The sequence below is a fragment of the Pleurodeles waltl genome, chromosome 7, assembly GCF_031143425.1.
Source record: "Pleurodeles waltl isolate 20211129_DDA chromosome 7, aPleWal1.hap1.20221129, whole genome shotgun sequence".
NCBI classification, from domain to species: Eukaryota; Metazoa; Chordata; class Amphibia; order Caudata; family Salamandridae; genus Pleurodeles; species Pleurodeles waltl.
In genome coordinates this window covers 535858528-535883995 of record NC_090446.1, presented here as the reverse complement: position 1 = coordinate 535883995, position 25468 = coordinate 535858528, and the positions used below count along the sequence as shown (strand labels likewise).

Sequence of the window (25468 nt, the reverse complement as noted above, 5' to 3'; positions counted from 1 at the left end):
GCCTACGCAAGGCCATGTGTAGAAAGGGTTGGTCACATGTGATGGATTGGGCACATGGGTTGGCAGCAGACCAGGCCCTGTTGCCACTTCTTCGCATTGTGGGTTGGCCTCAGGGAGGCTGTCCACATCGGTGGTTAGCTCTGAGTGGCAGGTTGGGAGCAGGGACCTGGTCCTGTGGCAAGCCCCAGCACTGTACGGCCATGCTCAGCAGTGGCTTGCCGTATGTGGTGGGTCAGGTGCAGGGTCTGGTTTAGTCTGGGCCCTGTGGCCAACATCGGCAGGGTAAGGTCATGCACAGCACGGGTTGACTGTACTTGGTGGGATGGGTGCTGGACCTGGTTGCAGGTTAGAGCCTGTGGCCAACCTTCACTGTGAGTAGCCGGGGTTGTCTCCTTGTGATGGTTTGGGCAACAGGCCTGGCTAAAGGCCAGGCCCTTCATCAGACTTTTGAAGTGGACAGCTGAAGCTATAACAAATGCTTAAAGGCATAATCTTTCTTGCCATTTCTCTTACCTTACATCGCTTCACCTCTTCTACCTTAACTCTCTATTTTTTTTTCTATGTAACTTCATCTCCTCTATCTTAGCTCTCTGTATCTTACATCACCACTCTCAATACACCTAATCTACCTTGCTCTTTTTCATCTGGGTCTCCCTCGTGACCTTTCCCCTTTCTATTTCACTCTCTGTGTCTATCTATTACTCTTGATTCCCTTGCTCTACCTCAGCTCTCTACCTCATTCCCATCTCTTTATCTTATTGCTTTTTTCGATCACATCTCTCTTCTACTTTGCTTCTCACACAACCTCATCTTTATGTTTACCTCACTTATTTATCAGGTTCTGTCTGTGCCCCTACTGCCTTAGCTCACTACCTCTTTATCATTTCCCTCTCTACCGCACATCTCCCTCACTACCTCACCTCTTTCTTTTAATATTGTCTGGGCACACAAGGGCTTGAATCACCTATAAGGGGAACATAAATGTAAAGTTCTTCCAAACAGGGTCCCCCAACATATATAATATTCGGGCCTTACAAATCCTTAAGACCACTGCTAGCAATCAGATTCTGACTAAAACACCTGATCTATGTGACTACATATAAGTAGCCTGCACAAAAAGCCTTTCCAGGACGATCATTCTCCATCCAATGCTTTTAAGGAGCATGCACATAGAGACGCCAAGCACTTACACTTCTTGTACTGGAAAGTGTACATGCCTGCACTTTTCAGCAGAGCTGAAATTGTTTTGCAGAAGAATTCCTTGTGCTTCAAAGTGTCAAATAAAATAATGCCTACTGGTAAGTGGGCAAAGCACCACTTCCCAGTAGGCGGCATATATTCTGGCATAATGACCATCTGGTCCTCTCCCTTTTTTTTTAATCACTGCCTTTTTCACCTTGACACAAAGACTCCACATGCTCTTCATCTTTGTGCATCCGAAGTTCAATTTACGCCCTTTGTCTGTTTGAGGCAACTGTCAATCCAGTTATGATTTCTTTCTCATCACACCTACTGAGCGCTCTAATTTCTACGATTATTGATTTGTAATTTAATCTTGGGTCTTATACTGGTGTTTGGTTGCTATCTAATTTAAAATGCAGTTGCAGAGGAAAGTGTAGGAGGCTGGACTGGCTTGTAGTGAGTACCAAGGGGTACTTACACCTTGCACCAGGCCCAGTTATCCCTTATTAGTGTATAGGGTGTCTAGCAGCTTAGGCTGATAGATAATGGTAGCATAGCAGAGCAGCTTAGGCTGAACTAGGAGACGAGTGAAGCTCCTACAGTACCACTAGTGTCATATGCACAATATCATAAGAAAACACAATACACGGATATACTAAAAATAAAGGTACTTTATTTTTATGACAATATGCCAAAAGTATCTCAGTGAGTACCCTCAGTATGAGGATAGCAAATATACACAAGATATATGTACACAATACCAAAAATATGCAGTATAGTATTAGAAAACAGTGCAAACAATGTATAGTTACAATAGGATGCAATGGGGACACATAGGGATAGGGCCAACACAAACCATATACTCCAAAAGCGGAATGCGAACCACAAATGGACCCCAAACCTATGTGACCGTGTAGAGGGTCGCTGGGACTGTAAGAAAACAGTGAGGGTTCGAAAATTAGCCCACCCCAAGACACTGAAAAGTGAGTGCAAAGTGCACTAAAGTTCCCCAAAGAGCACAGAAGTTGTGATAGGGGAATTCTGCAGGAAAGACACAAACCAGCAATGCAACAGCGATGGATTTCCAGTTGAGGGTACCTGTGGAACAAGGGGACCAAGTCCAAAAGTCACAAGCAAGTCGGAGATGGGCAGATGCCCAGGAAATGCCAGCTGTGGGTGCAAAGAAGCTGCTACTGGACAGTAGAAGCTGAGGATTCTGCAGGAACGACAAGGGCTAGAAACTTCCCCTTTGGAGGATGGATCCATCACGCTGCAAAGAGTTGTGCAGAAGTATTTTCCTGAAGAAAGACTACAAACAAGCCTTGCTAGCTGCAAGTCATGCGTTTAGGGTTTTTGGATGCTGCTGTGGCCCAGGAGAGACCAGGATGTCTCCAATTGCGTTTGGGGACAGAGGGGGTGTCGAGCAAGACAAGAAGCCCTCTCAGAAGCAGGCAGCACCCGCAGAAGTGCCGGAACAGGCACTACGAAGTGGAGTGAAACGGTGCTCACCCGAAGTCACACAAAGGAGTCCCACGCCACCGGAGGACAACTTAGGAGGTCGTGCAATGCAGGTTAGAGTGCCGTGGACCCAGGCCTGGCTGTGCACAAAGGATTTCCACCGGAAGTGCACAGAGGCCGGAGTAGCTGCAAAAGACGCGGTTCCCAGCAATGCAGTCTGGTGAGGGGAGGCAAGGACTTACCTCCACCAAACTTGGACTGAAGAGTCACTGGACTGTGGGAGTCACTTGGACAGAGTTGCTGGATTCAAGGGACCTCGCTCGTTGTGCTGAGAGGAGACCCAGGGGACCGGTGATGCAGTTCTTTGGTGCCTGCGGTTGCAGGGGGACGATTCCGTCGACCCACGGGAGATTTCTTCGGAGCTTCTAGTGCAGAGAGGAGGCAGACTACCCCCACAGCATGTACCACCAGGAAAGCAGTCGAGAAGGCGGCAGGATCAGCGTTACAGAGTTGCAGTAGTTATCTTCACTACTTTGTTGCAGTTTTGCAGGCTTCCAGCGCGGTCAGCAGTCGATTCCTTGGCAGAAGGTGAAGAGAGAGATGCAGAGGAACTTGGATGAGCTCTTGCATTCGTTATCTAAGGAATTCCCCAAAGCAGAGACCCTAAATAGCCAGAAAAGAGGGTTTGGCTACTTAGGAGAGAAGATAGGCTAGCAACACCTGAAGGAGCCTATCAGAAGGAGTCTCTGACGTCACCTGCTGGCACTGGCCACTCAGAGCAGTCTAGTGTGCCAGCAGCACCTCTGTTTCCAAGATGGCAGAGGTCTGGAGCACACTGGAGGAGCTCTGGGCACCTCCCAGGGAAGGTACAGGTCAGGGGAGTGGTCACTCCCCTTTCCTTTGTCCAGTTTCGCGCCAGAGCAGGGCTGAGGGGTCCCTGAACCAGTGTAGACTGGCTTATGCAGAAATGGGCACCATATGTGCCCATGAAAGCATTTCCAGAGGCTGGGGGAGGCTACTCCTCCCCAGCCCTAACACCATTTTCCAAAGGGAGAGGGTGTAACACCCTCTCTCTGAGGAAGTCCTTTGTTCTGCCTTCCTGAGCCAGGCCTGACTGGACCCCAGGAGGGCAGAAACCTGTCTGAGGGGTTAGCAGCAGCAGCAGCTGCAGTGAAACCCCGGGAAAGGCAGTTTGGCAGTGCCAGGGTCTGTGCTAGAGACCTGTGGGATCATGGGATTGGACCAACAATGCCAGGATGGCATAGAGGGGGCAATTCCATGATCTTAGACATGTTACATGGCCATATTCGGAGTTACCATTGTGAAGCTACACATAGGTAGTGACCTATATGTAGTGCACGCGTGTAATGGTGTCCCCGCACTCACAAAGTCCGGGGAATTGGCCCTGAACAATGTGGGGGCACCTTGGCTAGTGCCAGGGTGCGCACACACTAAGTAACTTAGCACCCAGCCTTTACTAGGTAAAGGTTAGACATATAGGTGACTTATAAGTTACTTAAGTGCAGTGTAAAATGGCTGTGAAATAACGTGGACGCTATTTCACTTAGGCTGCAGTGGCAGGCCTGTGTAAGAATTGTCAGAGCTCCCTATGGGTGGCAAAAGAAATGCTGCAGCCCATAGGGATCTCCTGGAACCCCAATACCCTGGGTACCTCAGTACCATATACTAGGGAATTATAAGGGTGTTCCAGTATGCCAATATGAATTGGTGAAATTGGTCACCAGCCTGTTAGTGACAATTTGAAAGAAATGAGAGAGCATAATCACTGAGGTTCTGATTAGCAGAGCCTCAGTGAGACAGTTAGTCATAACACAGGTAACACATTCAGGCACACTTATGAGCACTGGGGCCCTGGCTGGCAGGGTCCCAGTGACACATACAACTAAAACAACATATATACAGTGAAAAATAGGGGTAACATGCCAGGCAAGATGGTACTTTCCTACACAACCCCCAAACGAAGGACAATGAGACTAGCCATGACCTGATGAGTCTTCATTGTCTAAGTGGAAATATCTGGAGAGTCCATCTGCATTGGAGTGGGTACTCCCAGGTCTATGTTCCACTGTATAGTCCATTCCCTGTAGGGATATAGATCACCTCAACAATTTAGGATTTTCACCTTTCATTTGTTTTTGCCAAAGTAGAGGTTTGTGGTCTGTCTGAACAATGAAGTGAGTGCCAAACAGGTATGGCCTCAACTTCTTCAGTGCCCAGACCACAGCAAAGGCCTCCCTCTCTATGGCAGACCAACGCTTTTCTCTAGGGGTCAACCTTCTACTAATAAAAGCAACAGGTTGATCCTGGCCCTCAGAATTAAGTTGTGAAAGGACTGCCCCTACACCTAATTCAGATGCATCAGTTTGGACAATGAATTTCTTGGAGTAACAGGGGCTTTTCAGGACAGGTGCAGAGCACATGGCCTGCTTCAGCTCCTCAAAAGCTTTCTGACAGCTAGCTGTCCACAATACCTTTTTAGGCATTTTCTTGGATGTGAGGTCATTAAGAGGGGCTGCAATGGAGCCATAGTTCTTAATGAACCTCCTGTAATACCCAGTGAGGCCTAAAAAGGCTCTCACCTGAGTCTGAGTGGTAGGGGGAACCCAATCTATAATAGATTGGATTTTTCCCTGAAGTGGTGCAATCTGTTCTCCACCAACCAGGTGTCCCAGATAAACCACCTTCCCCTGCCCTATATGGCACTTTGAAGCCTTGATAGTGAGGCCTGCCTTTTGCAGGGCCTCTAAAACTTTCCATAGGTGGACCAGGTGATCATCCCAACTGGAGCTAAAGACAGCTATATCGTCCAGATATGCTGCACTAAAAGCTTCCAGCCCTTGCAGGACTGTATTCACCACCCTCTGAAAAGTGGCAGGTGCATTTTTCAATCCAAAAGGCATTACTGTGAATTGGTAATGGCCTCCAATGGTTGAAAATGCAGTTTTTGCTTTTGCATCTTCTGATAATTTGATCTGCCAATACCCTGCAGTCAAGTCAAAAGTGCTTAGATACTTGGCAGATGCCAGTGTATCTATGAGCTCATCTGCCCTGGGTATAGGGTGAGCATCAGTTTTGGTTACCTGGTTGAGACCTCTGTAGTCTACACAAAACCGCATTTCCTTCTTTCCATCTTTGGAATGAGGTTTTGGTACAAGTACCACAGGAGAAGCCCATGGACTTTCAGAGTGCTCAACCACTCCCAGTTCTAACATTTTCTGCACTTCTTGCTTTATGCAGTCTCTGACATGGTCAGGCTGCCTATAGATTTTACTTTTGATAGGCAAGCTGTCTCCAGTATCTATAGTGTGCTCACACCAAGAAGTGGTACCTGGCACAGTAGAGAAGAGTTCAGAAAACTGACCCAGGAGATTTATGCAGTGGTCTTTCTGCTCACCAGTAAGACAATCTGCTAGTACTACACCTTCCACTAGAGCATCTTGTTCTGTGGAAGAGAAGAGATCAGGGAGAGGGTCACTCTCTTCTTCCTGTCCCTCATCAGTTGCCATGAGCAGGGTGAGATCAGCCCTGTCATAGTAGGGTTTCAGGCGATTGACATGGAGCACCCTAAGGGGACTCCTGGCAGTGCCTAAGTCAACTAAGTAGGTGACTTCACCCTTTTTCTCAACAATTGTGTGGGGTCCACTCCATTTATCTTGGAGTGCTCTTGGGGCCACAGGCTCCAAGACCCACACTTTCTGTCCTGGTTGGTACTGAACCAAAACAGCCTTCTGGTCATGCCATTGCTTTTGGAGCTCTTGGCTGGCCTGAAGGTTTTTACTGGCCTTTTTCATGTACTCAGCCATCCTTGATCTGAGGCCAAGTACATAGTCCACTATGTCTTGCTTAGGAGCTTTTAAAGGTTGTTCCCAACCCTCCTTAACAAGTGTTAGAGGACCTCTCACAGGGTGTCCAAATAGGAGTTCAAAGGGGCTGAAGCCCACTCCTTTTTGGGGTACCTCCCTGTAAGCAAAAAGGAGGCATGGTAAAAGGATATCCCATCTCCTGCAGAGTTTTTCAGGGAGTCCCATAATCATGCCTTTGAGAGTTTTGTTAAATCTCTCCACCAGTCCATTTGTTTGTGGACGATAGGGTGTAGTGAACTTGTATGTCACACCACACTCCTTCCACATGGCCTTTAAGTAAGCAGACATGAAATTGCTTCCCCTGTCTGAAACCACCTCTTTTGGGAAGCCCACCCTGGAAAATATTCCCAGGAGGGCCTTTGCCACTGCAGGTGCTGTAGTGGTCCTTAGAGGAATAGCTTCAGGATATCTTGTGGCATGGTCCACTACCACCAAGATAAACCTATTGCCTGAAGCAGTAGGAGGGTCAAGGGGGCCAACTATGTCAACCCCTACCCTTTCAAAGGGAACCCCAACCACAGGTAGTGGAATAAGGGGTGCCTTTGGAGGGCCACCTGTCTTGCCACTGGCTTGACAGGTTTCACAGGACTTACAAAATTCCTTTGTGTCCTCTGACATTCTAGGCCAATGAAACAAGGGAACAAGCCTGTCCCAAGTTTTCATTTGCCCCAAATGTCCAGCTAAGGGAATGTCGTGGGCTAGAGTTAGGAGGAACTTTCTGTACTCCTGAGGAATCACTAATCTCCTGGCAGTTCCAGGTTTAGGATCCTTTGCTTCAGTGTACAAGAGGTTGTCCACCCAGTAAACTCTGTGAGAGTCACTGACATCCCCATTTGCTTGTTTGACAGCTTGCTGTCTTAGACCCTCTAGTGTGGGACAGGTCTGCTGTGCCACACTCAGCTCCTCCCTGGCAGGCCCCCCTTCACCCAAAAGCTCAGCAGTGTCTGCTTCCAGCTCCTCTGGTGTAGGTTCTGCACAGGGTGGAAATTCTTCTTCCTCAGAAGTAGAATCCACTGTAGAGGGAGGGATAGTAGGTAGTGCTTTACTTCTACTAGCCCTAGCTTTAGGGAGCACTTGGTCCATTGTTCCAGGATCCAAGTCACCCTGTCCTTTTTGCTTTTTGGCCTGAGCCCTGGTTAAAGCAAAAATATGCCCTGGGATGCCCAGCATTGCTTCATGGGCCTCCAACTCCACATATGACCAAGCTGATGTCTTTAAATCATTTCCAAGTAGACAGTCTACAGGTAAATCTGAGGCAACCACAACTTTCTTTGGACCAGTAACCCCCCCCCCAGTTGAGATTTACAACAGCCATGGGGTGGCTAAGACCCTAATTCTGACCCTGGCGGTTTGAAACCGCCAGGTCAGAGGGCCGCGGAAGCACCGCCAACAGGCTGGCGGTGCTTCATGGGCAATTCTGACCGCGGCGGTAAAGCCGCGGTCAGAAAATGGCAACCCACGGTTTCCCGCCGGTTTACCCCTGCCCAAGGGAATCCTCCATGGTGGCGCTGCATGCAGTGCCGCCATGGGGATTCCGACCCCCTTCCCGCCAGCCTGTTTCTGGCGGTTTTCACCGCCAGAACCAGGCTGGCGGGAACGGGTGTCGTGGGGCCCCTGGGGGCCCCTGCACTGCCCATGTCACTGGCATGGGCAGTGCAGGGGCCCCCTAACAGGGCCCCACAAAGATTTTCAGTGTCTGCTGTGCAGACACTGAAAATCGCGACGGGTGCCACTGCACCCGTCGCACACCTGCGAATCCGCCGGCTCCATTCGGAGCCAGTTTCCTCTTCGCAGGGGCTTTCCCGCTGGGCCGGCGGGCGATCTTTTGGAGATCGCCCGCCGGCCCAGCGGGAAAGTCGGAATGACCCTCGTAGTCTTTTGACCGCGGAGCGGTCTTCCGACGGGGGTACTTTGGCGGGCGGCCTCCGCCGCCCGCCAAAGTCGGAATGACCCCCTAAGTGTGTTGTTGTGAGCATCGGTTACTTGGTACTGGTGACCAAGTAGGTGTTGTTCAGGGTGGACCAGTTTCTCTATTACCATTGTAACACTGGCACCTGTGTCCCTGTAGGCCTGAACCTCAACACCATTTATTAGGGGTAGTTGCTTGTACTTATCCATGTTAAGGGGACAAGCAACTAAGGTGGCTAAATCAATAGCCCCCTCAGAGACTAACACAGCCTCTGTGGTCTCCCTAACAAGACCAACCCCAACTAAGTTACCAAAAGTGAGCCCAGCCTTGGATTGGCTATTAGTAGGTTTGCTCCCACCACCACTGCTATTAGTAGGGACACTAGGTGTAGCAGTAGGGGTTGTAGTGGTAGGAGGCTTGGTGATTTTCTTTGGACAACTGGGATCTGTTGTCCAATGGCCTTTTATTTTACATAAATAGCACCATGGTTTCTTTTCTTTGTTTTGATTTGAAGAGGATTTGGGCCCACCACCCCCACCAGAGTGTTTTTGTTGGCCTGATGAAGACTCATTTTTAGATTTGTCCCCACCCTTGTCAGAAGACTTACCATCCTTCTTCTTATTGCCATCTTTGTCACCCCCTGTATGAACTTTTCTGTTCACCCTTGTTCTGACCCATTTGTCTGCCTTATTTCCCAATTCTTGAGGAGAGGTCAGATCAGAGTCCATCAGGTACTGGTGCAACACATCAGACACACAGTTATTAAGTATATGCTCTCTCAGGATTAAGTTATACAGGCTTTCATAATCAGTAACTTTACTGCCATGTTAACCACCCCTCCAAGGCCTTCACTGAATGGTCAACAAAGTCTACCCAGTCTTGTGAAGACTCCTTTTTGGTTTCTCTGAACTTCATCCTGTACTGTTCAGTGGTTAAGCCATAACCATCTAGGAGTGCATTCTTAAGAACTGCAAAATTATTGGCATCACTTTCTTTCACAGTAAGGAGCCTATCTCTACCCTTTCCACTAAATGATAGCCATAGGATAGCAGCCCACTGCCTTTGAGGGACATCCTGTACAACACAGGCCCTCTCAAGTACAGCAAACCACTTGTTAATGTCATCCCCCTCCTTATAAGGGGGAACTATCTTGTGCAGATTCCTAGAATCATGCTCTTTTGCAGGATGACTATGGGGAATACTGCTGCTGCCACCATGGGTTTCTAAACCCAATTTCTGTCTTTCCCTTTCCACCTCTAGGGACTGCCTATCCAAATCCAGCTGTTGCTTCTTGAGCTTCAGTCTGGTTCGTTCCACTCTCAATCTATTGAGCTCCCTTTCTAACACTCTGTCATCAGGGTGGGTGGGTGAGGCATGTCAAGAGACAGACGTATGCTGAGATAAAACAGAAGGAAACCTGGCCCTAACAGATGGCACCTTCATAACTTGACTAACAGAAACAGCACTTCTACTATGATGAGAAGGGATAATCTTACTGTGATGTGAGACAACACTATCAGTATGGTGTGACTCTACATCAGTGCCAGCTATGCTAGGTGGTTTGCTAGGGGGCAGGCTTGGAAGTTTCCCTCCCACATCTTTTGCTAGGGGTGCCCCAGAATCAGAGTGGGAACCATCAGCAAACTTTTCAGCAGTAGTGCCAGCTTTGGCCTTATCCTGTTCAATAAGCATATTCACCAGCAGTTCTCTAGAGGGATTCTTCCTTACACTTAAACCTTTTTCTATGCAGAGACTCCTTGCATCTTTCCAGCTAAGGTTATCATAAGCAAGTTTGGACAGATCAACAGTTTGGCCTGTGCCAGACATTTTAGAAAGTGTTTAAGTGATAGAAAAAGGAAGAAAAAAGTTTTTCAGAACTTTTGAAAAGACAGAGAAAAAACTTTTTACACTTTTTAAGAACTTTTTAGAAAGTTAGAGGTACTTTTCAGCACTTTAGTAAAGGAGTGAGAAAAGAAATGCAAAACGTTTTGGTTAGGTGTACATACACTGAACTTGTTTTGTATATTTTCCTCTTATGAAAAGTACAATGACAAAAGTGGTAAGTAGTTACAAAGCACTTATCCCACCACTGCACAACCAATGTAGGAGGCTGGACTGGCTTGTAGTGAGTACCAAGGGGTACTTACACCTTGCACCAGGCCCAGTTATCCCTTATTAGTGTATAGAGTGTCTAGCAGCTTAGGCTGATAGATAATGGTAGCTTAGCAGAGCAGCTTAGGCTGAACTAGGAGACGAGTGAAGCTCCTACAGTACCACTAGTGTCATATGCACAATATCATAAGAAAACACAATACACAGATATACTAAAAATAAAGGTACTTTATTTTTATGACAATATGCCAAACGTATCTCAGTGAGTACCCTCAGTATGAGGATAGCATAATATACACAAGATATATGTACACAATACCAAAAATATGCAGTATAGTATTAGAAAACATTGCAAACAATGTATAGTTACAATAGGATGCAATGGGGACACATAGGGATAGGGGCAACACAAACCATATACTCCAAAAGTGGAATGCGAACCACGAATGGACCCCAAACCTATGTGACCTTGTAGAGGGTCGCTGGGACTGTAAGAAAACAGTGAGGGTTAGAAAATTAGCCCACCCCAAGACCCTGAAAAGTGAGGGCAAAGTGCACTAAAGTTCCCCAAAGAGTACAGAAGTCGTGATAGGGGAATTCTGTAGGAAAGACACAAACCAGCAATGCAACAACGATGGATTTCCAGTCGAGGCTACCTGTGGAACAAGGGGACCAAGTCCAAAAGTCACAAGCAAGTCGGAGATGGGCAGATGCCAAGGAAATGCCAGCTGTGGGTGCAAAGAAGCTGCTACTGGACAGTAGAAGCTGAGGATTCTGCAGGAACGACAAGGGCTAGAATTTTTCCCTTTCGAGGATGGATCCTTCACACCGTGGAGAGTTGTGCAGAAGTATTTTCCTGAAGAAAGACCACAAACAAGCCTTTCTAGCTGCAAGTCGTGCAGTTAGGGTTTTTGGATGCTGCTGTGGCCCAGGAGGGACCAGGATGTCACCAATTGCGTCTGGGGACAGAGGGTGCGTTGAGCAAGAGAAGGAGCCCTCTCAGAAGCAGGCAGCACCCGCAGAAGTGCCAGAACAGGCACTACAAAGTGGAGTGAAACAGTGCTCACCCGAAGTCGCACAAAGGAGTCCCAGGCCGCCGGAGGACAACTTAGGAGGTCGTGCAATGCAGGTCAGAGTGCCGTGGACCCAGGCCTGGCTGTGCACAAAGGATTTCCGCTGGAAGTGCACAGAGGCCGGAGTAGCTGCAAAAGACGCGGTTCCCAACAATGCAGTCTGGTGAGGGGAGGCAAGGACTTACCTCCACCAAACTTGGACTGAAGAGTCACTGGACTGTGGGAGTCACTTGGACAGAGTTGCTGGATTTAAGGGACCTCGCTCGTTGTGCTGAGAAGAGACCTAGGGGACCGGTGAAGCAGTTCTTTTGTGCCTGCGGTTGCAGGGGGACAATTCCGTCGACCCACGGGAGATTTCTTCGGAGCTTCTAGTGCAGAGAGGAGGCAGACTACCCCCACAGCATGCACCACCAGGAAAGCAGTCGAGAAGGCGGCAGGATCAGCGTTACAGAGTTGCAGTAGTCGTCTTCGCTACTTTGTTGCAGTTTTGCAGGCTTCCAGCGCGGTCAGCAGTCGATTCCTTGGCAGAGGGTGAAGAGAGAGATGCAGAGGAACTCGGATGAGCTCTTGCATTTGTTATCTAAGGAATTCCCCAAAGCAGAGACCCTAAATAGCCAGAAAAGAGGGTTTGGCTACTTAGGAGAGAAGATAGGCTAGCAACACCTGAAGGAGCCTATCAGAAGGAGTCTCTGACGTCACCTGCTGGCACTGGCCACTCAGAGCAGTCCAGTGTGCCAGCAGCACCTCTGTTTCCAAGATGGCAGAGGTCTGGAGCACACTGGAGGAGCTCTGGGCACCTCCCAGGGGAGGTACAGGTCAGGGGAGTGGTCACTCCCCTTTCCTTTGTCCAGTTTCGCGCCAGAGCAGGGCTGAGGGGTCCCTGAACCAGTGTAGCTGCAGTAAAACCCCGGGAAAGGCAGTTTGGCAGTGCCAGGGTCTGTGCTAGAGACCCGTGGGATCATGGGATTGCACCAACAATGCCAGGATGGCATAGAGGGGGCAATTCCATGATCTTAGACATGTTACATGGCCATATTCGGAGTTACCATTGCGAAGCTACACATAGGTAGTGACCTATATGTAGTGCACGCGTGTAATGGTGTCCCCGCACTCACAAAGTCCGGGGAATTGGCCCTGAACAATGTGGGGGCACCTTGGCTAGTGCCAGGGTGCGCACACACTAAGTAACTTAGCACCCAGCCTTTACTAGGTAAAGGTTAGACATATAGGTGACTTATAAGTTACTTAAGTGCAGTGTAAAATGGCTGTGAAATAACGTGGACGTTATTTCACTCAGGCTGCAGTGGCAGGCCTGTGTAAGAATTGTCAGAGCTTCCTATGGGTGGCAAAATAAATGCTGCAGCCCATAGGGATCTCCTGGAATCCCAATACCATGGGTACCTCAAGGGTGTTCCAATGTAAATTGGTAAAATTGGTCACCAGCCTGTTAGTGACAATTTGAAAGAAATGAGAGAGCATAACCACTGAGGTTCTGATTAGCAGAGCCTCAGTGAGACAGTTAGTCATAACACAGGTAACACATTCAGGCACACTTATGAGCACTGGGGCCCTGGCTGGCAGGGTCCCAGTGACACATACAACTAAAACAACATATATACAGTGAAAAATGGGGGTAACATGCCAGGCAAGATGGTACTTTCCTACAGAAAGTAAGGGGCATATTTATACTTTGCGCTGCATTCGCGTTTATTTATTTTCTGCAAATGCGGTGCAAACTTAACTCCAACGCCAACCCACCTTGCGTCAATGAGATGCAAGGTAGGCGTTCCCATTAAAAAATGACGCTATCCCCTGAGCGCCATATTTATCCCCGTGCTAAAATGATGCACAGGTGGGAGGCGGACCCAAATAATGGCTTGCTTAGCGCCATTATTTAACACCTGGGTCAGACCAGGCGTTAGGGGACCTATGGACCCAGTTCCATGGCCAAACACCATGGAATGGGCCCACAGGTGCCCACCCCAAGCCCCAGGAACACCCCCACTCACACCAGAGGATGGGTACCCCATCCTAGGTAAGTAGGGTAAGTATGGGTCAGTATTATAGAATTGTTTTCAAAGGTGCCACTGAGGGGCTCGAAATGGGCCCCCCTGCATGGCACTGGGGGTGAGTGGCCATGCCCAGGGGACACTGGTCCCCTGTGCTGGCCATTGGAGTGGTGGGCATGACTCCTGTCTTTGCTAAGACAGGAGTCATGTTTTTGGATGGTTGTGCATCTGGAAATGATGGAAGGCTGGTTACTGGCATTTTTTTTGCCTCTAACCAGCCTAGCGTCATCTTTTGATGCAAACCCTCCTTCACCCCTACCACCACCCCCACCCGGCTAGCGTCCTCTTCTGTGGAAAAACAAGGGCATACTCATTCCTAGCAGCCGTGTTGGCTCTTAAGAAATGGAATTAGCTGCAGCTTAAGATTCTGATTATTTCCCACATGTGGGGCTCAACAATGCCAGAATAGCAGTCTGAGTAGGTGCCTCCACACAGTACAGAAAAAAGAACATCTCTAGGAAGCCTTTATTACGACTTTTGAGGCCCGAGGTCAGACACCCATTGGTGCTTTTACCATTCACCTGAACAACAATAGTAACAAATTCTCATTTTGGATGGGCAGGACGTCATATTACTGAGGGGAGCCCAGGTATTTGATTGAGTGGTCATTTTTACACACCTTAAGTATGGCCCATCTCATTCATAAGACAGGTAGAACCCACTTTGTTCTATTACTTGGATGGCACTGGTTTGCCTCGCCAAATGTGGTTCTCTGATTTCCACCATTTTGTTCAGTGGGACCACATCCACCTCACCTAGAGGAGGACTTTCTAACCAAGGAAGAAGCAAGAGTGCAACATACCTTTATACCACCAATGCACATATTGACAGCATGATTTATGAGTAGCTGACCTTTCAATGTCCGTGCCTATCCTTTATGAACTTGGAGGTTTAATTGTTTGCCAGATAATCCTTCACAAGAACTGTGTTAACACATTTATTCTACTTCAGAATCATTTATTAGGTTTTACAGCCTATATAAACATAAACATTGATTCAAATAGACACAAATACAATTAAAAATTCAGTTAAGAATGTTGAACATTTTTAAAATAACGACCAGCTGCCAACATGATTGCTGATGTTCTCTCAGTGGGTGGAATGTCCTACTCTTGCCATAGCCCTTCTGAATCCGGCTACACTGGTTGTTAAATAATCATTATAGCTGTGAGTTGGGTTTAGGACTTTTAACAACAGGTATACACCTCTACAGTGAGCTAGAAGGCTATACTAATAACATGTCTCTTTTTGGGACTGTTTATAAATGCATACACTCACCATTCCTGGGTAACAGTACCCACCCACATTCATGGATCACTGAGACACTGATGTATAACATTCTTTATTGCAATATCAGCTGGAAATACATAATATGTTGATGTAGTTGCAGTATTACTACCAGATATTGGGTAACAATTATTGCAATGCGACCGGGATAAATGCCCTCATAGCAAAGTCAGACACATACGATGGCCAAACTCACACAATGTCTTCTAGACCATAAGAATCTCCTTTTGCCTGCTCCTTCCAAGGAACCATATCAACAACCCCCTAGCAATACTGTTGGAGAGAAGCACCCATCTCAGGGTCCGTCCACACACAGTGACAGGTAAGCTATGTAACTTTCTAGGGCCCCTGTATTCTTGTACCAAATTCTTGGATAACGTATTAGAAATGGGTCTGAAATGATATCTGTCACTTGTGCACCAGCCAATTTACATCATGTCATGTTTGACAATATGTGTTGTTTAAGGTCAAACCATTACCAAATGTCACTGTATCAATAGCAGTCAATTGTGCAGATGTATGAAAATGCAATTTTGCAGTTCTTAAATAACAACTTCGTAGAAATCGCAATTTATGAAATTAAAAATGCAAAGTGCAAGTACCGATTTCCTAGTAGCGATTCCTAAAATGTACGAATTGCTATTAGGAGATTGTTATTAATAAATTCCATGGCATTTGAGTCAATGTGCCAGTTTTCCATTTCCCAAATAGCGATTTCTTATTAGGAATTTGCTATTTAGGAAATGCAAAACCAAGGATGGCAATGGGAAAAAGGGCCTCCTTGGTGCACCCCAAAAATAGGGGTGCACCTGTAGAGCACAAACATACCTAAGGGATATGGGTGTGCTCTATTGCAATTTAAAAAAAGCATTTTGTAGTGTTTTGTTTTTTTACATTGCACCTGGTTACCTGCTCAATGGTAATTGCATCTCCTAAATGCCCAAATCGCATTTAGGAAATGCATGGTACATCAGAATGGGAATCGAAAATAGGAAATCCATATTTGCGATTTCCTATTCCGTGAATAACAAATTGTGGTTCCTACAGGGTAGAAATCGCAATTTGCTATTCTTTAAAGGGCCTTGTACAAAAGAAAAGACAATTTAGCATTTATTAATGGCCCGAAATAGCAATTCGGACCATTAAAAACTGTCTTTGTACATCTAGCCCAATATCTCATTCACAACACCTGGGGAAACACCTAAGAAACAGCTGCACAGGACACACCACTCACATATCCAACTTGCGTCTACACTGGATGGATTCCCAGTAGCATCATCTCACTCAGGTGCTACCACTATGTTCTTTCCATTCTTAAACTGAGCAGGGTTGACCAAGTGAGCAATGGGCCTTTCTTTCCCACAATGATCATGTTACATCTGATCCCGTCACCTTTCCATCTCCCATCTAAGGACATGGCCAATTGAGGTTTCACATGTGTGAGAGGATGTTCTGGGAAAAGTCACCATCTGGGAAGTGAAATATTTAACAAAGAAGACTATGTGTGCCATGGCGTCGACAACATAGAGAGTTACTTGCACTTCGTGAACACCAACCTGGAACTCTGAGCAATTGCCAGCAGGAAAACATGTGAGTAATGAATAAGCACAATTGTCTACTGAAGACCAAGAACTGACTCTTCTAGAGAGTTTGGAAGTGCAACAAGATCGTCTCCCTTTGCTGAGGGAGGATAATGCCAGTTGGCATAATGAGCTCCTTCAGCTCAGTCAGGTCTTGGCTGATAAGTGCCAGCCACTACTGTGGGACCAACAAGGCTGTTAATCCATCTGGTGCCGGAACAACCTACAGCAGAGTCCTGTGAGACCACACACCCACCTGCTACCAGTGCATGACCTAGTTCAGACCCATGACAAAGTTCAATTATGTGTAGCCAGGGATGTGATCTTCCCCACTCGGGATGTGGATGCCAATCATGGCCACATTAAACCTTCCCTCAGGACTTATAAGAACTTACTTTTCACACATAACACACCTTGAAGTAGGTGCACCTTAGATGTTCAAATAAATATGTGACATTTCATACCTGCACTCCATTTTACAGAAAATTTCATTGCACCATCCAATTTGTGTCCATCATGTATTGTGCTCTTTCTTGGGGACAGGAAGCTGTGTGGAGAATCACATGAAATGTGTGGCCAGTGTATGACTACATTCTAACAAAAGTGATGAAGATACTGTCACAACATCAGCATGCATTCTTTCATAGGATGTATTGAAGGAGGTGTAATATATGAGATGTAGCAGTAGGTTGCCTTTAGTATTTGGAATGAGAAGTAATGGGAGCGATGCTAGTCCATGCAGTTATCTTCAACTTGGAAGGGGTGGAAAATCTAAACATAATTGGTAAATCTAAGAACAATTAAAAAAATCAATGTCCAGACATAAATGTCTAAAGAAAAAGGTCGGTCAGAAAGTTACAAAAACAAATGTCCAAACATCAAGCTAAAATCCATTCATCACAAATCTAATATAATTAAAAAGTAAATCCCCGAACCCAGACGTGGGGATGTTTTTGTTGCCCTGGGATGGGGAAAAGAGTTTTGTAATCATCAACATTACTATCAGACTGTAGGATGAAAGAAACTGTCTTCCTGGGCGGAGGAAATTCCACAGGGCTGGCAGGACCAGACACCTCCTGTGGAGAACAGATGTAAGTGCAAGACCAGAATGAGTAGGATGGTGAAGGCAATAGAAAAAGACATATGAGGGGGTCTTAGGGAGGACATTGAAGCAATCTAGAAGTAGATGAGGCAGGTATTCTCCGCATGGTGGGTACCCTGCCCAATTTGCCGATCCCTGACCCCCAACCCCTCATTTAAATCAAAGTAAATACCTTTACAAGGGCCGTCATGATATCATTCTGCTCATGCTCCACCTGTCCCATCAGCAGCTGGACTGGCTCCTGGGACACAATGTTTTGGGAGGGGACTTGGAAGAAACATGATTGTTAGATATGATAAGCTATGCTAGTGGGGGGGACATTGATTTGGGACATCACAGATTGTGTATGGCCTGGAAGACCTATTTCTCTACCTCTTCCTCTGGTAAGTGTTTATCTAGTAGATTTTTCAAAGCAAAATAAAAGGGTGCATCTCTGGGCAGGTATTGTATCTTCTTCAAAGAAGGGATCTTTCTGATCCTCCTCCTCCAAGTTGTCGTTCATGGTGGTGGCGGTCAGAGTTTGTCACCCAATAAATAGGGCCTGTGTCCGTCCCTACCGTCTGGCACCTATGTCAATCTGTTGGCTGTGCGGAAAATGAGAGATAGAGAAAGGGCCATCAATTCATCCATGTATTCACACATATACTACATGTGGCACTGTGACTAGGCTGAGATACATGCAAAAGTGAACGCTAAATTACATTTTTGTTATGACATTATGGACACATTTGTCATTTTAAATTTCATATGCAAATTGTAAAGATTAGCCAGCCCTACGGTGTACAAATGTGACCCATATTTGTCATCAACCAACATCAGTCTTGAAGGTGATACAATATTCAATGGTCACACGTGTGCCGACTTGACGAACCCAAGCCATTTTTGAATGGCATAACTTCGTTTTCAGTACTAAAATTATTGCTAGACTATGCGCTGGCCATGAATGAACTGGCGAGTAGAGACTGTCTCACAAATAAAACGTGAGAAGGCTATGTTGGAAGATTTCCTCACCTGTCTGAACAGATATTTATGCTATTTTTAAAATGCTCCAAATGCACCAAACTTTACCAGGGTACTTCCTGAAATTTGTGCCAGTCAGGAGTTTGAAGATATTGTTCTGATGAATGTATTTTTTTTCTTTTTTGTCTTAGTCCTTAATTATGGAGTTAAGTGCATAGTACTTTGTTGCATTCAATAAATAATAATATCACAGGGTTTATTATATATGGAATGTTTTAAATAATGGCGGTTAGGAGGTTTGCCCTGAAAATGGGCGATACTTTGGTGCGTACTGCGCCAAAATCATCTGGACAAGGTTTTTCTAAGGTGTTTTTCACCCAGTAAATTTCGGCATGCACTATTTAGTAAAATATCATGGACTCGGATCTTTCCAACATACTAACACTTCTGAAAACAATGCAAAGAGTGTTTTGCACATGTGTCGGGATTTTACAATACCTTAGAATCATTTTTACAACTTGAAAATGTATGCCAGCAGAGTTTTAATTTAGGAACATCCAGTGCGTCAATTTGCAATAGCACAATATAATGGTGGGAACTTTTATTCTCACAGATAAGTCCTTTTCTTTATAAAAAATAAATTCGGAGGTGTTCTGATCCCCTTCCCTCCCTGAAAAAGCATTGACTCGAGACCATTTCCAGGGTCAGAAAACAGTGTCTGAATGCTTACAAATGTTTGCAGGTGTTCAAGGTCAACGTTCTGCACCTCCCATCTCCCACTACATATGTAGGCAGTCCTGCATAAATATAAATAACTTACAGTTAAGAGGATGGAAACATATTTACACTTCTAAGTATCCTTTTGTAAATACCTAGGAGGCATACATCCAACCATTGTGTCCAAAAGTATATGTGAGAAAATCTCTTTGTAAACTGAGGTCCTTGAATTTATTTTCTACGAGTTCGAGTTCTAGACGGGTGTGCCCCATCCCGCCTTGGTTTACTAAATAAATCTTTATTTTATAGGATAAATGGTAAACTGGGCTAAGGCTCAGTCCAGTTAAAATGATTCTCTATCGTCGGATGTTTTACTTGATTTAAACACTGCTCTTATTAGCTTTATATATTACTTATTTGGGAGTTCAGATTCCTAATGAAATTATTGACATAGTCATCTTCAATATTGTGTCCCTAAATCTCAATTGGAATCTGAAAAAATAAACTTAATGAATGTGACAATTTTGAACAAACTTCTTTTTACATGCAGCTACATGCGGTTTTTCTATGGGCTCCCTAGGTATAACATATTTTCTATACAACAATACATCTATTTCAAGTAGTGTGGTTGGTTTTACTTCTCAAATATTAGACAGCTCAATTACCAACTGTAAACTGTAAGAAATTGGGTTATACGTTGAGAAGGATGGAAGCCACACTAAAATAATAAACTCAATATTTGCTAGGTGGAGCACAAAAAGTGACAACATTTACCTGTGCTTAGCCCTCTGGTTGCTTGGCACAAAGCAGTCAGGTTTAACCTATAGGGAAAATGTAAAGTACTGACGCAGCATTCAAACGGTAAAAAAGTGAAAGCACAACACAAGAAAATCTCCAAACCAATTTAGTAAAATACAGAACATTTTAATACATAAAATTACACCTATGCATCAAAACACCAATCAGTAAAACCAGAGATATAAATAATTAATGTTTCAGGTAAAAATAGTGCCAAAAGAACAAAGCACCACTCGCAGCTATCTGGTCACACCGGACTGGGGCAGAGTCATAAGTTCAGGCCATGTGTCGGATACAGGGACCTGGTTAGGCCAGCTGAAGAGTTTCCTTCTCAATTTCAACGCAAAGACTTCTGTTCATGTTGGAGAGGGCTGCAAGGATGAGGCTTTCAGCAGGTAGAGCAGCTTGAGCATCGCAGACAGTAGTCACTGTAATGTGAAGATCTGATCAGATATTTTGTACAGTTGTCTCTGTGGTGCTTTGGCTGCCTTTACGGATGTTGTTGCTGTAGAGCAAAGTCAATGTCCCACATTGTCTGTCATCATGGAAATTTGCTGTCAGTGCAAACAGCAGGTCATTCTGGAGCTTCGCATTGGTTGTCGTCGCATGCTGTTAATCTTCGTCACAAAGAGGGCACTCCATTGATGCAAGAAGCCCAAACTTCATAACTTTAACCTTTTTTTGAGGAAAAGTTTTCACCAATTCTAACCAAGGAGCTAGGGGTGCACCTATTTGGGATTAGGACTCACTTCAGCAGAGGCCAGCAGCAAGGCTCAGAACGTCCAAGGTGATTGAGATGGTGCGGGTCAGCCTGGCCTTTACAGAGAGGCCTTTGGAAGCTTTTTGTCCCTGTAGTTCATACAGGAGGTCTGACAACTGACCCATGGGGGTCTGGATTTGAGCTTCATTATCAGTAACAGGGCAGTAGACCTTTAAAAGTCAGCAAGAGGGTGATCAAGACATGAGGCTGCCCCTTTGAATCTCAAGTAGGCTGAGTACAACCCCCCAGGACATCTTCCTCGTGGAAGGAACAACCTGCCCCACACACCAAGGCCCTATTGTATCTATGTCTGATAAGAATACACAAAACACCCTAGAAGAGTCATTGACAGACATGGCACTATGGACACTGGCAGTGAGGCATATTTGGTTTAGGCAAGAAAATGCCAACTTGCTAAAAAAGAACAGTAACCTAAAATACAATGTTACCATTAGAGATGATTTTACATTTCAATTCATGTAAGTGTAGACAACACATCTCTTTCTAGTCTCAAACTGTAGTTAGTATTTATTAAATGTAAAAGTGTTGAAGAGCTAGGCATTGCAACAGTGTTAAACAATTTTAGGAGTGGTTTCCGGCAGGACATGTATAACTTAAACCCACATGGACAACGTTTTAAATTCTAAGCACCCCGCCCTAGAAGTTGTTAGGGCCAGTGTCATCTTGAGCATTGTGGGGGCCCTGGACAAGAGATGTTTTAGGGCACCTATTTGGAACAACTTTAAATTTTATTACCCATTTTCTGCTAATTCAATCACTATTTTGCCTATTAAATTGTTGGAGGGTGAGATACAGAAATACATGGAAGGAAGATAGAGAGAAAGTTTCCTTTCCGAGGGTGCCCCTTGGAAGGTGGTATCCCTCGGTCATTGCCCACTTTGCCCATGCCTTAAAACATCTCTGGATTAGGCATATCTTGGGGATGACATATATTTTTAAAGAGGAAACTTTGAGTCAGGTGAAAGGTTTATTTTGGCAGGACGAAATGGCATTTTAAACCTGCACTACAGGCGGCAGTGGCAGGCCTGAGACATGTTTTACAGTGCTGCTTTAGTGAGCAGCGCAATGAGTGCTGCAGAACTACTAGTAGCATTTAATTTACAGGCCCTGGGTACATATAGTACCATATACTAGAGACTTACAAGTAAATTAAATGTATCAATCAGATATAGGTCAATTTTTAAATGTTTAAAAGGAGACATATTGGGGATCATTATGACCCCGGCGATCGGTGGTAATATGGCGGTAAGTACCGCCAACAGGCTTGCGGTACCTATTGCCATCAGCTAACCTGCCAATGTACCACTCTGACCACCATGGTGGTGACAGCCGCGGGGCTGGAGAGATCTATCTCCAGCCCGGCAGCCGTCACTGTTCTGCCCACGGGATTATGACTCCGCCTACCGCCATGGTTTTTGTGGCTTCCTTACCGCCCCGAAAACCATGGCAATAGGCACCATCAGTGACAGGGAATTACTTCCTGTCACTGATAGGGGTCTCCCCCTCCCTCTACAGTTACCCCCCTATTCCCCCTGCCTCTCCAAAGCCCCCAAACAAGTGACCACGGCTTGAGGTTGGTCTGGGCAGCACAGCACACTGTGGTGGCCCTGGGGCATCAGTATACCGTAAGGGTAGAGAATGAGACCATAGAGCCCAGCGCTTAAAGCTGCATGGGATTAGGGGTGCACTAGATGTATCACATTCTGCCTCCCTCCCCCGTCTCAGGCACTTGCTTCTCTTGAACCGGGCCTGCCCCGCACTCCAGCCTATCTTCCCTGCCTGCGGGCCCCCACTTCATAGGCCTTATTGGTGCCCCTCTTGACCCTGCAGTGTGGCAATTTTCCCTCTCCTGGAGCTCTCCCGCACTGGGGGCTGGCAGCACAGAGGCCGCCAGGTGGACAATTGTGCCTGGGACTGGGAAGGAGGCACATACTGGGAGTGGTTCATCATGCTGGGGCAGCGGAGTGCTAGGTACAAAGAGGTCACCCCAGAAGGGCATCATACTATAGTGGAAGAGAACAACCTTGTGGCTTGGACACTGGAGAGACAGGAGTTTCAGTCTGCTTGCAAGGGCAAGGTGGTCCAGAAGTACCACTGCATGCGGGCCCTGGTGGAGTGGCAATACTGGGTGGCAAATCTGCACCTGTCCATCCCTTAGCCTTCTGTGGCACCTCACAGGACCGCTTACACATAGACCCAAGAGGTAATGCCTATTATCCTAATTACATGTGCAGAGGCATCAATTGAACTGACCTGGCCTACCTACCCCCGCTTGTCTCTTCTACCCATCATTTCCATGCCTGCGGCCTGGAGATGGGTCTTTCTGTGGCTCCCCCTGGGTTGCTCACCATGGCCTCTGGGAAACTGACTAGACAGCTGCTTTTCACTGAAGGTATCTCTCTTAATAAACCAACACCCTCTCCTCCTGCAGACTCCCTCGAGAACACAATTGACCTGATCCTCAAGGAAATCACAATGGTGGGACACAGACTGGACATCATGGATGCGAAAATGATGAAACTCACAGCAGCGACTATGTCCATCCGGGAGGACATTATAGGAGGGATTGTATCGCTGTCTGTCCTCCTCGGCAGTGAATGTTGATCACTTCCCAGATAGGGGCCTGGAACTCAAGGTCTTGTGAGAAAAGGTCACCAAACTTAAGGACAGGAACCACAGAGACAACTCCTCCTTCTTTAGAGTTCTGGAGAGGGCAGAGGGGGGCTGATGTCTGGGGCTTCCTTGTAGGAAGCCCACAGAATCCGTCTGTGCCAGCCACTGGTGAGGCCCATGATAGCTTGCTTCTTCCACCATGAACAGGCCTGACAGATACTCACAGCAATACAGTAAAATGGGCCCTACGATTTTGAAGGCCACGAGATACACATAGTGGCTGACTTCTCTAGGGAGACGAATGAGAAACAAACAGCCTTCCTGTCCCAGGGGCCCCAGCTGTACAGGTGGGATATAATGTTTAGCCTCTTTAAGCCGGCATGCATGTGGATCATGATGGACGGCAAATCCAGGGATTTCCATGACCCAGAGGAGCTGCAGTCTTTCATGGATGGCCTGCATGATTGGGCCATAGACATGGCTACAACTTCCCTCACTCCCTCCACCTCTTCCCTGAGCACACAACGACCAGGGACTGAGGACACACAGTCCAGCAGAACCAGATACTAGGACAGGGTGCACCAATTGCAGAGTGGCAGGGAGAAGGCAATCAGGGCCATGGGAGGGCTTACACAGGACAGGGGTCTCAACAAGTCCCACTAACCACTGAAGGCAGGCCCACCCTGAATCTTTGGGTCTGCTGGCTGACTATAGCATGTTTGTTCACTATTTGATGTTTGATACCCATTGCAAGCTTATAAACAGTTCCTCACTTGTTTACTACTGTTTGCACTGTTTCAGTTCCTAGGGCCACCCCTGCTGCCACTCTTGCTGGTTGGTCTCCATATGACCCTTTCCAAGGGGATATGTTCGGTTGGATCCTGTGTTGTGGGGGCCCAGGGTGGGTAAGTTCTCTTCTTTATGCCATCGATGGTCCTGCACCCCGGCGTCGAGGCTCCTTCCCTCGCAGGGGCTCCACTCCCATCAGGTGGGTCAGTGTTGTCCACTGTTTGTCCTCCGTCCTTATCAATGGACCCCTCATTCCCTCTCTCCCCACTTCCCTCTCCTAGGCCCCTCTGAAGTCATCCTGGTCCACACCCTATATGCACCCATGTCACTGTGCACCCATCTGACTCTGTGGCATTCGGGCCCTGCGTACCTACTCTTCTTCACTGGCCCTCCTCTTCGATCATCTTGGCCTCATCGCTGTCACTCCTCATCAGGTGCCACGGCACAAGTGCCCATCCCCTCGTTTTTCCAGCCTTTCCCAACACCTAACATCTCAGCATCATACCCTGGAAGTCTTCCCGTTGTTTCCTCCCCCTATGCTGGGACCCCCCTTAAGTTCAGTGACTCCATAGGGTTTGCCCCGCTGATTACAATTTTATTGTGTTTTGCCCTGAGCCTTAGCAAACATTGCCAGTTTTGCTTGTTGTTTTTCTTCTCCCTGTGCTACTTTTCCTGCCCATACCCTGTACTGTACCCTCCCTCCCCTCTCATAATGCCTCCCCTTCCTTTCCTTTGGAACTCCCCTCCCACCGGATCCAGAGGAAGGATCCCCTGTCGAGCTTTGGTGTGGGCCTGAACATTGTAATTGGCAGACTGTGTTGCCCTCGTCCGCCCACCACACTTTAGACACAGACCTCCGCTATGTTCCCCGAGGGAGTGCTGATTGTCATCTCTTGGAATGTAAATGGACTTACGCACTACATCAAACGCAAGAATGTGCTTATGTACCATAGTTGATGCCCTTCGCTGCAGGCTGGCAGTCAGACAGTGCCCCGAAGATGTGGCGTGGCCATACTGACACGCAAGACTCTCCTTCATGGGGCCATGGATAGACCCAGATGACTGGTATGCATTCACCAAGCTGCAGGTCTGTGACAGGGTGCTCTGAGTGGGCATCATCTATGTGCCAACAGGCCCGAAACATCAGTTTCTCT

The 25468-nt window shown here is 46.7% G+C and overlaps 1 protein-coding gene across 2 annotated transcripts in view; it reads left to right on the top strand.

Moving 5' to 3' along the window:
- The window catches only part of LOC138304307 (CD59 glycoprotein-like), a 161584-nt gene that overhangs the window by 13012 nt on the left and 123104 nt on the right, over window positions 1–25468 (top strand). Inside the window, exon 1 of one of the 2 annotated variants that reach the window (XM_069244259.1) lies at window positions 15275–15296. The exons of the other annotated variant lie outside the window; for it this stretch is intronic. The gene's annotated coding sequence lies outside the window, so the exon portion shown is untranslated. Of the gene's footprint in view, window positions 1–15274; window positions 15297–25468 lie in introns of those variants that run through there. 2 annotated transcript variants of the gene reach the window in all.